The sequence below is a fragment of the Microcebus murinus genome, chromosome X, assembly GCF_040939455.1.
Source record: "Microcebus murinus isolate Inina chromosome X, M.murinus_Inina_mat1.0, whole genome shotgun sequence".
In the NCBI taxonomy this organism is placed as follows: Eukaryota; Metazoa; Chordata; class Mammalia; order Primates; family Cheirogaleidae; genus Microcebus; species Microcebus murinus.
Genome location: NC_134136.1, coordinates 18,800,036 through 18,813,410, shown reverse-complemented (window position 1 = coordinate 18,813,410; position 13,375 = coordinate 18,800,036).

Genomic DNA, 13,375 nt, shown 5'->3' with positions numbered 1-13,375 from the left:
TGTAAGCTCTTCAGTCATTAAAATCTCAAGCTATAGTGAGTTGAGCAAGACTCTTAATCCTTCTGGCTCTCAGTTACATGATCATAAAAATGGCAATAATATATTTAACTTGCCTGAAATAAAATGGCTGAACTGTATTTTGAGGTCTCTTTTTATATCATTTTATGATTCTGAATAGGTATGTCACTGCAAAAATTACAATGATACATATTAAAATAGCAATGGCTAGTACAAAGAGCGTTTCTGTCTCATTTCCCCTTGACATTCAATTATCTATAGTCTCACAACAGCCAAGTTCGGAATTTTTTTTTCTCTATCTATTGTTATGATTTTGAAGTGGGCTAGACAAGGTCTTGCATTCCTATAACTATCTCATTGACACCAATAGCTGATAATGGTTCACATCAATGCTCTTTACTAGAGGTATACATCGGAGGTACACACCAGAGATTGCTATGGTCTGAATGTTTGTGTCTCTCCCAAATTCATATGTTGAAATCCTGACCTCCAAGGTGATGGTATTAGAAGGTGGGGCCTAGTCTTAAAGTAAAACATTCATGTTTAAAATTATTCTAAGATGTAGATGCAGTTCTATTAACATGGAGAATAGCTTCACATCTAAATCAGAAATAGATAGACTTAATGTAGACGTCATCTGTGAAAGACAGTCTATAGAATTTACTTCCTATGTTTTAATTGGAAGAAAATTATTCTTACAGAAAAATAAATCTGCTTTTTAGAACTGAGATGTAACTTCAATATTTTCCCATTATTTTAAGAATTGTTATTCCATATTTTATTTTAAATATCCAACTCGATTGGGAAATATCATATGTGCCCTTAAAAAATGTCTTTTTTAGCTGGTCACAGTGGATCATGCCTATAATGGCAACATTTTAGTAGGCCAAGGTTGGAGGATGACTTGAGGCCAGGAGTTTGACACCAGTCTGAGAAACACAAGACCCCATCTCTATAAAAAATAGAGGCAAGGCATGGTGGCTCATGCCTGTATTCCTAGCTCTCTGGGAGGTTGAGGTGGGAGGATCACTTGAGGTCAGGAGTTCGAAACCAGCTTGAGCAAGAGCAAGACCCCATCTCTACTAAAAATAGAAAGAAATTAATTATCCAACTAAAAATATATAGAAAAAATTAGCCAGGCATGGTGGCGCATGCATGTAGTTCCAGCTACTCTGGAAGCTGAGGCAGGAGGATTGTTTGGGCCCAGGAGTTTGAGGTTGCTGTGAGCTAGGCTGATGCCACGACACTCTAGCTGGAGTAATAGAGTGGACTCTGTCTCAAAAAAAAAAAAAAAAATAGAAAAAAATAGCTGGGTGTGGTCGTGCATACCTGTAGTCCCAACTACTCAGACCGGAACCCTTGAGTTTAGGAGTTTGAGAGATTGCAGTGAGCTATGATGACACCATTGCACTCTAGCTCTGGCAACAGATCTAGACCCTCTATCAAAAAATGTATTTTTTGTTCATAATAATCATAAAGTCAAGGAATTTCAATTGACTTTCAGAAAGGATAAAATAGTCTGACATTTTAGAATATAGATCATAACACATTTAATACTTAGGATGGTGGTCATATAAACAGAAATTACTATAAGTATAAAATAAAAAGACACAGAGCAAAATTCTTGTGTTGTTTTAAGGTTCAACTGATTTTTTGCCCTGTGAAGCAGTTGACAGTTCACAAAAAATAATGCAAATGCAAAGAAAAGTTGTAAGAATTATTTTAAATTCAATAACATTGTATGTCATAAAAAATCATACAAGCTTCTCTTCAAAATGACTAAAAGGCAAGCTATACATCTTAAAATAATTATTTTATAGCAAACATTGTCCCTTAAGACTTGCTCATAGTTTTCAAGATATGTCAGATATCTAAATGTTAATATTGATTTATGATGCACACAACACTCTGTAGGACACAAGCAAGAGAAATTCAATGCAGAGGTAGAAAAAAACCACAAGATATGATTTATATTCTCCAGATTTCTGGTTGCTTTTTAAAGAGCACTCAGAGAAAATTTGTAAGAAATAGCATTTGAAAGAATCTATGGACTTTACAGGGGCTTATTTAACTGCTAGTAGCAAGGGCATTTGATCTGAAAATTCATTGGCTCTGATTCTTATTTCTCATGGAGTAGGCCTTCAGAATAGTGGTATCTTGGGATTCTAGCGTTCCTGTGGCACATGAAGCTATGGAGCATATGTTGGATCGTATTTTATTAGAGCTGTAAAAGGCTTTTGAAATCTAATCCAATCCTCATATTTGATTTAAATCCAATTTTTCGTTTAAAACTTTATATAAACATATATTTTCAAGTACATTTTGATGATCTAGCTTTTTATTTATCAAATTTATTCTGTCTTATTGTCTAATTCATTTATTTCAGCATTTATCTTTTAGCTTTTCTTATTTCTTTTTTTAAATTTTATTATAAATCCTTGATTCATTGGTTTCCAGTATTTTTTCTTCAATAACAAAATATTGAATGCTATGAAACTTCTCCTAAATCATTCATATGTTAGGTTTGATATGAGGTGTTCATTTTTTAAGGGTTACTAAGTGATTCATCATTTCAGTTTTGGCTTTTTAATTAAACATCCAGTGGCTAAGATTATGTTGGTTTGTTCAACTATTTCTTATAATTTTTTACTTTTGGTATAATACCCTTTTGGCCAGAGAATATAGTCTATAAGATTTTTGCATTTTAAAAATTGTCATGGCAGTCTCTATGAATAGTACAAAGCATATACTGTTTCAAGCACATACAAGACTGTTATGCATTCTGTGATAGACAGACTAACTTTTAATCTTTTAATCTATATCAGTAGTTTGTAACCTTAGTTGCTCATAGGAATAGACAGTAGAGGACTTTAAAAATCCCAATTTCTAAGCTATACATATGACAAAGTAAATCAAAATCTCTCTTTATGGGATGTAGGCTTTAGTTTTCTTTTTTTAACTTCTGTAAGTGATTCCAATATTCATACAAATTTGAGGAAAAAATCTGCAGATTCCCCCTTCTCTCATTCTTTTATTTGCAATTTGTTCAATATAACTGCTCACTTGCTTTACCCCATAATACACACAAACACACACACACACACACACACACACACACACAATTTTCAGAATAACAACATCAACACTCTCATCAATAATATGATGAAAGAAAACAGTTCATGATATTTTGAACAACCTGCTTTGTTTTCAGAATGGATTTCATTAGTGGTGCATAGTCTAATTACTATGTTTTAAAGTAATATAATTATTTTTTCTGGGTAGTTATGCTTCCAATTTGATATACAGGCACATTTGATTAATTTTATATTTGACTTTTTTTGTGTTTTCCATTTTTTAAAATTCTTTTTATTTCATCATATTATGGGGGTACAAATATAGTTAAGGTTACATATATTGCCCTTGGCACCCCTCCCCCCCACTGAGTCAGAGATTCAAGCTTGTACGGCTTCTAGGTGGTGCGCATTGGACTCATTATATAAGTATACACTCATCCCCTCCTCCCCTCTCCCACCTGCCTGACACCTGTTAAATGTTTCTTTTTTTTTTTTTTGACATTTTGGTTACATTTTATATCTTTGCCTCTCCTTAAGAAAGGTTAGAGATATGTCCTTCCCCTCCACAATGCTCACAACATCTCTATGATATGGGTCTAACATCCCCCCACACCAAATCCCTGGTGAACACTACCACCATTTGAGCACCATATTTTTAATCAGTCAGCACCAATTTGATGGCGAGTACATGTGGAGCCCATTTTCCTGAACTTGTGTCGCCTTACTTTGGATAATGGGCTTAAGCTTAATCCAGGATAGTATAAGTGGTGCTAGCTCGTTGTTGTTTGTTAGAATTGAGTAATATTCCATTGTGAACATATACCAAATGTTGATTATCCACTCATGAATTGATGGGCACTTAAGGATGACCTTTTACCATTTAATTTTATTTGAAAAATTTCTACATATTTACATGGATCCCAAAACAAATCTATAAAACATAGTATATTTAAAGGCTATATAATTGTTTTTATTATTTCTTCACCTCCTTCTTTCTTTCCCTTATAAGTAACTATTGTTTATTGATGTTTCATTTAAATTTCGATTTTTTTAAGCATAAGGAAATATATGTCGATTTTAGGTGTATGCATAGACACATATACAGACATATCTCTCCTCCTTATTTGGAAAATGACAGTATACTGCACATACTGGAAGTTCTTTTCTAATGGCGTCCTTTTCAATGAAGTATTGACATTTATATATCTTATATTGAATCAACAATATTAGTGCATTATGTTCTTGGTACATTATCTGGAGTATAGTAGGGAACAACAAAAACATAATACCTGCCTTACTGGAGAGATTATTCTAAGAGAAAATTGGGTTTTTGTTGTTGTCGTTTTGTTTGTATGTTTTTAGCCACAGTTTTCCCGTTGGTCTTTGTCTAACCTATGGAGCAATATGTAAGAAATCTAGGAGTTCAGTGGTAAGAGTTAGAGTCAGACAAACTTGGTTTACATGCTAGTTTTGCTTTTTTAAATGTCTTACCTTGGAAAATTTACTTGCATCCTTGAGACTCTTTTTCTTTATATATGACAGGTAAAGTTTCTACTTCACTGGGTTATTGTGAGAAATTAATGATATAATGTACATAAAGAACTTGGGACAGTACCTGGCACTTAGAAAATAAATGCTATTTTTGTTCTTCCTTTACTACATCGTGGCTCTTCAAATGTTTATACATTATTTCCATGATTTCCTTTTGTCTCCTCTTCTTATTCCTATTATTATACTTTTCAAATTCTTATTTGACTCATGCCCTTTCTAGGAACATTCTGGCCTTCTTGATTTGAAGAGTGTTTGGAGGCCTTTGGTGTTCTTCAGGAAATTTCTCATCAGTTTAGTGATTAGAAGAGTGTGTCCTTCACTCACTGCATAAGTAGTATTTAAGATATAGCTTTGACATTTTGGTGTCCAAAAGCATATATTGCCTCATTCTCTCAGACTCTGAGCAAGAATCATACTTTGTTAAATTATTTTTGCTGTTTATAACTGAATGCTTTCCCAAAGAGAAATAAAATATTCTTTCAGAATATGGGTTTTTGTTAGTACTCTTTCAATGAACAGACAGAGTGCATATTCTAAGAGCTATGTCTTCTTTGTCTATCAATGTACATTAAAAATAATAGACACTAACAGTGTCTGTTGAATGAATTAATTAACTGACCACATCATGAGGGAGACTGAATAAATTACAAGTTATATTTTGTATAACTTTTTAGTCTGCAGAGTATTTTTGTAAATACTTAAATTTGAGGTAAGTAACTAAGCAGTTCAACACTGAGTAATCAGAAATAGCTTCATGGTTAAGATAGAATTGAAAGTGACCTTTGAAAGATAAATCATTTCAGCAGTTCTCAATGGCAGTAAGAGATGAAAAAATGTGAGATGGATATAGTGAAGGATGTTTCCTACAAACTCTGTGAAAACTTCTTCAATTATATTGGTATACAATAATCATTTATTTGATCTTCTGAAGTACCTCAATGATATAGTCTAGACTTTTTATATATGTGCAGAATAAAACAAGGGGGCCATGTGTTGGATTTTTTATTAGTTTTTTTTATTAATTCTCTCATAGTACAGAGCATAAGGCTGGTCATACAGTATGCCTCAATAAAAGCATAATGATAGAGGGAGGCAAGATGGCTAACTAGAGACAGCACTAGATGAACTGTCTCAGCTGGAAGGTAAAAGCTTGGATTAAGGAGACCTGAAAGCAGTTGGGGCTCACAAATAGATTGCAGGGAGTGAAAACAATGATGTCCAGGGACCACACCAAGAAGGGCTGCAAAGATGAGGAAAAGGAAGACAGGAGAAGATAGAGGCAGTGAGCACCAAATCCAGAGAAGCCTGGAGTCAAGTGAAAGGCTAAAGGGGGTTCCCCTGCCCAAATAGGGTGTCTTCAGTGAGCAGAAGAACACAGAAGCTCTCACCCTGAGAGAGAGTGCCACAAGGGACCAGAGAGCCAACTTTTTACACCTGGATGTTTTTTCTTTTGTATCTCCCCAATTCCTGGTACTACAGAAAGCAACTTTGGCTCCAGCAGACTTGTAGCTGTGGCCCCTCCCCCCATAGCAACTGTGGAAATGCTCAGTACTACAAGAAATGTGGGATTATGTGAAGAGGCCAAATATAAAAATCATATGCATACCTATGGGTGAAGAAGAAACTACACAAAGGTTGGATAATTTATTTGAGGAAATAATTGAGGAAAATTTCCCTGGCCTTGCTAGAAATCTAGATATCCAGATACAAGAAGAACATAGGACTCCTGAGAGATTCATTGTAAACAGGCAAACACCACAACATATAGTGATTAAGCTGGCCAAAGTAAACATGAAAGAGGCACTCCCATGGAAAGTAAGGTGAAAACAGCAGATAAATTACAAAGAAAAACCTACCAGGCTACATGTACACTTCTCAACTGAAACCTTACAAGCCAAAAGTGACTGGGGACCCATCCTCTGTCTTCTAACACAGAATAATGAACATCCTAGAATTTTATATCCTTCAAAACTAAGTTTTATATATGAGGGGGAAATGAAGACTTTATCAGAGAGGCAAACATGGAGGGAATTTTTCAAGACAAAACCTGCCCTGCAGGAAGTACTCAGAACTGCATTATATGGAGATCAGTACAATGGCTCAGGAGGCAAAACAAAATAATAATGGTCTACCCAAGAGGATGAAGAGAAATCAACCCCATGTATCAATTCTTTGAATAAATGTGAATGGCTTGAATTCCCCACTCAAGCTATATAGGGTCATTGAATGAATAAAAAAATGCAAGCCAAGTATCTGTTATCTACAGGAAACACATCTAATCCATAAGGACTTCTTTAGACTCAAGGGGAAAGGATGGAAAACAAGATTCCATGCAAGTGGAAACCAAAAAAAGCTGATGTACCCATTCTCATATCAGATAACATAAACTTCAAATTAATAACAGTAAAGAAAGACAAAGGTGATCACTACATAATGGTGAAGGGAACAATTAAACAAGAAGATTTAACAATCCTAAATATTTATGCACCTAACATAGGAGCACCCAGATCCATAAAGCAAATCCTCCTCAATCTAAACAAAAGAATAAACAGCAGTGACATAATAGCCAGGAACTTCAACATCCCACTGACAGAACTGGACAGATTCTCCAGACAGAAAATAAAGAAAGAAACAATGGACCTAAACAGAAATCTAGAACAAATGGTCATGACAGATATGTACAGAACATTTTACTCAAAACTGCAAAATATACATTATTGTCAACATCCGATGCAACATTCCTTAAGATCGATCACATCCTAGGCCACAAAAGCTCTCTCAACAAATTTTAAAAATAGAAATTATACCATATGTCTTCTCAGGCCACAATGGAATAAAATTAGAAATCAATTCCAACAGAAATACTCACCTCTACACAAAGTCATGGAAACTAAACAACCTATTGCTGAATGATAGTTGGGTCAAAGAGGAGATAAAGATGAAAATCAAAAGATTCTTTGAACTAAATGATATTGTGGGCATAAGTTGTCAAAATCCATGGGATACATCAAACACAGTGCTGAAAGGAAAACTCATAGCCTTAAATGCCCACATCCAAATTTCAGTAAAAGCACAAGTAAACACTCCAATGATTCATCTCAAGGAAACGGAAAAGGAAGAGAAAACCAATCCAAAACCCAGCAGAAAAAAAGAAATAACTGAGACCAGAGCAGGCCTAAATGAAATAAAAAACAAAAGAATTATACAGAAGATTAATGAAAAAACAAATTTAGTTCTTTGAAAATGTGAACAAAATCAACAGGCCTTTTCCTAGATTAACCAGAAATAGAAAATGAATGACTTTAATAAACTCACTCAGAAATGAAAAAGAAGAAATCACGACCAATACAATGAAAATATAAAACATCATCTCTGAATACTATAAAAATTACTATGCTCATAAACTTGAAAAAAAATTGAGGAACTGGGAAAATTATTGGAAACACCAAAACCTTCCCATGCTCAATCATGAAGAAGTAGAACTACTTAATAAACCTATATCAAGCACCAAAATTGAAGCAGCAACAAAACATCTTCCAACAAAAAAATACCCAGACCAGAAGGTTTCAAACCAAATTTTACCAAATCTACAAAGAAGAACTGGTACCTATACTTCAGAAATTATTCCATATTATTGAGAAGGAAGGACTCCTCCCTAACTCATTCTATGAAGTGAATATCATCTTGTTACCAAAGCCAGGAAAGGACACACACAACTAGAGACCAATATCTTTTATGAATATAGATTTAAATATCTCAATAATATCTTGGCAAACTGAGTTCAGCTACACATTTAAAAAAATAGTTATTCACCACAACCAAATGGGCTTCATCTTAGAGATGCAAAGATGATTCAACATATGGAAATATATAAATGTAATTCACCACATGGATACGAGCAAAAACAAAGGCCATATAATCCTCTTAATAGAGTTAGAAAATGTACTTTACAAAATTCAGTACCTTTTTATGATAACATTTAATTAAATAGGAATAGATGATACATACTTCAAAATTGTAAAAGCTATATCAACAAACACAGAGACAACATCATACTGAACAAGGAAATATTAAAAGCATTTCTTCTTAGAACAGGAACCAGACAAGATTGCCCACTGTCGACACTTCTATTTAACATAGTGCTTGAAATCCTAGCCAGAGCAATCTGTCAAAAAAAAAAAAAAAAAAAAAAAAAAGAAATCAAGTGTATCCAAATGGGCAAAGAAGAGGTCAAACTATCACCCCTCGTTGATGATATGATCTTATATCAAGAAAACCCCAAGATTCTGCCAAGAAACTTCTGGAATTGATAACTAAATTCAGAAAAGTCTCTGGTTATAAAAATCAATGTACGCAAATCAGTAACATTCTTAAACACCAATGACAGTCAAGCTGAGAATCAAATCAAAGACTCAGTATTTTTCACAATAACAACAAAGAAAATAAAATACCTATGAATGTATTTAACAAAGGAGGTGAAATACTATAATAGGGAGACCTATGAAACACTGAGGAAGGTAACAACAGAAGACATAAACAGGTGAAAAACCATACTATGATCATGGATCAGCAGAAGCAACATTGTTAAAATGTTTTATTACCCAAAGTGATCTACAGATTCAATGCAATCCCTATTAAAATACCAACATCATTTTTCACAGATCTAGAAAAAATAATTCTATGCTTATATGGAACTAGAGAAGGCCTGTATAGGAAAAAAATTTTAATCAAAAAGAACAAATTGGGAGGCATCAATTTACCAGATTTCAAGCTATAGTACAAGGCTATAGCAACCCAAACAGCATGGTATTGGCACAAGAACAGAGAACAGATAAAAAACCATCCTCATATTGCCATCTGATCTTTGACAAAGCAGACAAAAACATACACAGGGAAAAGAATCCCTATTTAGTAAACAGTGTTGGGAAAATTGGGTAGCCACAAGTAGAAGACTGAAACAGATTCTACACCTCTTACCACTCACAAAAATTAATTCATGATGGATAATGGACCTAAACCTAAGGCCTAAGATTATAAAAATTCAAGAAGAAAATGTTGGAAAAATTCTTATAGGTATCTGCCTTGGCAAAGAATTTACGAAGAAGACCCCAAAAGTAATCATAGCAACAACAAAATAAATAAATTGAACCTTATCAAATCAAAAAGCCTCTGTTTAGCCAGACAGAATAAATATTGCAAATAGACAACCTACAGAATGGGAGAAAATATTTACATGCCATACATCTGATAAGGCTGATAACCAGAAGCTACAAGGATTCATGCAATCTGCAAGGAAAAAAATCAAACAACACCCTAAAAAAGTGTGGAAAAGACATGAACCAAAACTTTTCAAATGAAGGTAGACTAATGGCCAATGAACACATAGAAAAAATGCTCAACATCTATAATCATCAGGGAAATGCAAATCAAAAGCACAGTGAAATATCACCTAACTGTAGTGAGAATGGCTCTTATCAATAAGTTCCAAAACAACAGATGCTGGTGTGTATGTGGAGAGAAAGGTACACCTATATGCTTTTGGTGGGACTGCAAACTAGTATTTCTATGGAAAACACTACAGAGGTATCTCAAAGAACTAAAAGTAAACCTGCCATTTGATCCAGCAATCCCAGTACTAGGTATTCACCTAAAGGGAAAAAAAAGACATTTTATAAATAAGACACTTACACTTGAATGTTTATATTGGCACAATTCATAATTTCAAAGATGTATTAACAGCAAGTGCCCATCAATACATGAGTGGATTAATACATTTTGGTATAGGTATACCATGGAGTACTACTCATCTGTAAAACAGTGGCGATCTAGTATCTTTTGTGAGAACCTAGATGGAACTGGAGATCATTTTTCTTAAGTGGAATATCACAAGAATGGAAAAACAAACACCACATGTACTCAACACTAAATTGGAACTAATTGATCAAAACTCAACAGAAATCAAGCAGGTGAGAGGGGGAGGAGAGTATGGGTAAATTCACACTTAATAAGTACAATGCACACTATCTGTGTGAAGGGCTCAATTATAACTTTGACTCAAACTGTACAAAAGGAAACCAAAATTTGTGTACTCCCATCATATTCTAAAATTTAAAGATAATCTACTTTAAAATACAAGTGATACAAAAAATATAGCTTTAAATTCTCTAAAAATTTAAAGCATGTTGATTTACTGTAAAGACTTCAATGAAGTAGATAACTAATCTAGTGAATAGATGATAAATTGTATCTTGAGTTTTGAAAGAAAGTTAAAGCATTATGTATTTCATAATTTACAATTGAAAAGTATTATCCAATAGTTCAAATAGTCATTTACAAAATATTTCTACTTATGGTCATATAGTGACTAATAATCCCAAGTAATTGATATTTCCAGTTAGTTAAACTCAATTCTTCTAGGTAATAAAGTTGCCAACAGGAACACTCCTGATGGTGTAGTAATTATTCAGAAATAATATTTTGTAAAAAAATAAAATCACAGGAATCAAATCAAATATTTCAAGAAAATTTGAATCTAAATATTTTATGTCAGCTAAACACTAGACGTTTCTGACTCTCGGGATAAAAAGAAAATATCAAGTTCAAATGAATTAGAATGATTTATTCTCATAAATCACCTATTTACCTTAACATTTTTACCCCTATAATATGCTGAAAAAAAAGAATAAATTAAAAAAAGAAAGAAAAGGATAAATAAAACATTGAACTTAATATTGACCACTTTATATTTCAAAATCACCATAATTAATAATGGATGATATTGTCAGGGACCTAATAAACAACACTTCTTTTATCAAAAAATAATCACCTATTTTCAAATATAGAAAATATTATGAAAAATTAATTGATTAAATATCAAAAATGAAAAGGTGGAGTAGAGTAGTAAATAGAGAGGGAGGAAGAGACCTGGGGGAAATAAAACGATAAGAGAGGAAATCAATGGAGATAGTGTAATGATTGATTTAGAAAAATACTTTCATGGTCCAAAAGGAATATAGGACTACTGAGAAGGATATACTCAATGAGCAGTAATGTAAAAGGTAGTTTGTTGCTAGGAAAAGACCACAGAGCTCTTACCGAAGATGCCTTACAGAATAACACACACACATATGCATACACATTGGTGAATTTACAACAATCTATTCTTTAAGCTTCTGAAATTTAAATATGAATAATGTAACACAGTATTTAATAAAATAGTGCTGGAAGAATTGGAACCATGTTAATCATAATACTGTATAGAACATGATATGTTAACCTGGAAGGCACCCACAGATCAGTTAGCTCCTTCAATTGTACATATTAAAAATTATGAGGTGTAGAGAAGTTATATGACTTAGCAATGATCCCTCAGTTGGTTAGTGATAGGGCTTTGTTTTCCCCATTTTTAAAAATAATTTGATGTAATGTTACAAGGAGTAGGTATGAAGGTTGCTTAGGGATGAAGTTTGCTTAGGGAGACACAAGTATGTATTCTGTGTGTTTAGGAAAACACAAGAGTCATCTCAAGAAACATTATAGGAAAGTACTTGTTCAGTCCCATTCTATGGCCCATTTTCTGATGGAATGATAGTTCTGTCAGAACAGATAATTCTGGAATGATAATTCCATCAGAACAGCAAAATAAAATCTATCTCGCAGGAATAGATTCATATTGTCCAAGGTAAGAACAGTGATGTGTATTATCTGAATACCAATGTGTTAAATTTAATATGAAATGCCCCCACAGGAGGTCTCAGCTGATTGTTACTTAGTCTCCTCATTACTTCCACTGGTTATTGAGTCAGTTTCTTTGCATATAAAAAAATTCCACATTTTGTTCCATGTCTAAGGAATTTTTATGAAAAAAATTCAATGGATTACTTTGTTAGCATTTGCCAGCTCTTACTATTTTACAGTCTCAGAAATAGCTGCCTCAATATTCATCCAAATGACTTTCTTTCTTTGGTGGATAAAATGTGTTAAGATATATTTAGGAGTGTATATAGAATCTTATATAGCCATGAAGGGTGATAGAAGTTCAGCTGCTTATCTATATGTGAATAAAGCTTATAGATGAATAAAACTTACTCCTATCCCAGTTAGGAGTTTTTGAATATAAGATAAAAACTCTCAGCCCACCTTTATAAAAACAGTGATTAAATATAAGGGTACAGATTGACTGGAAGTGGAAACAGATATGATAATTAACTATCAGGAGCCAAAAATTCTCTTGGGACAGGCTAAGTTTTTCTTTCCTTTGTTTTCTCTAGCCCTTGTATTTATCATGTTCTTTCAGTTTTTAGCTACTGATGTTAACTACCTTATTCTTTTTATATTTTTTTTAATTTCAAATTCCCAGGGAACAAATTTGGATCAATTCAGTTCAATGGAGGGTGTGGGGGGCAAGCTAGCCAATGGTTTTTTACCTATCCTACCTTTTGCTTAAGTGGCTAATCTTACATTGAAGATGACAGAGTCAATTCTATGGCTATTTTTGCTCAGAGGTGTGAACAAGGCATAGGCTCCTAGAAATGCCATAGGCATGGAGATCATCACAATTTTTATCTAGTATACTACCATATTCCAAAAATCTATTATTATAGGAAAAGTCACATTACTGCTTTCTATTTATTTTACTAGGGCATTTTTAGATAGTTATAATTATGAACACATATTCCTCCCAATTTTATATAATTATATTTCAAACTTATACACTGCTATTTAGTTGACAA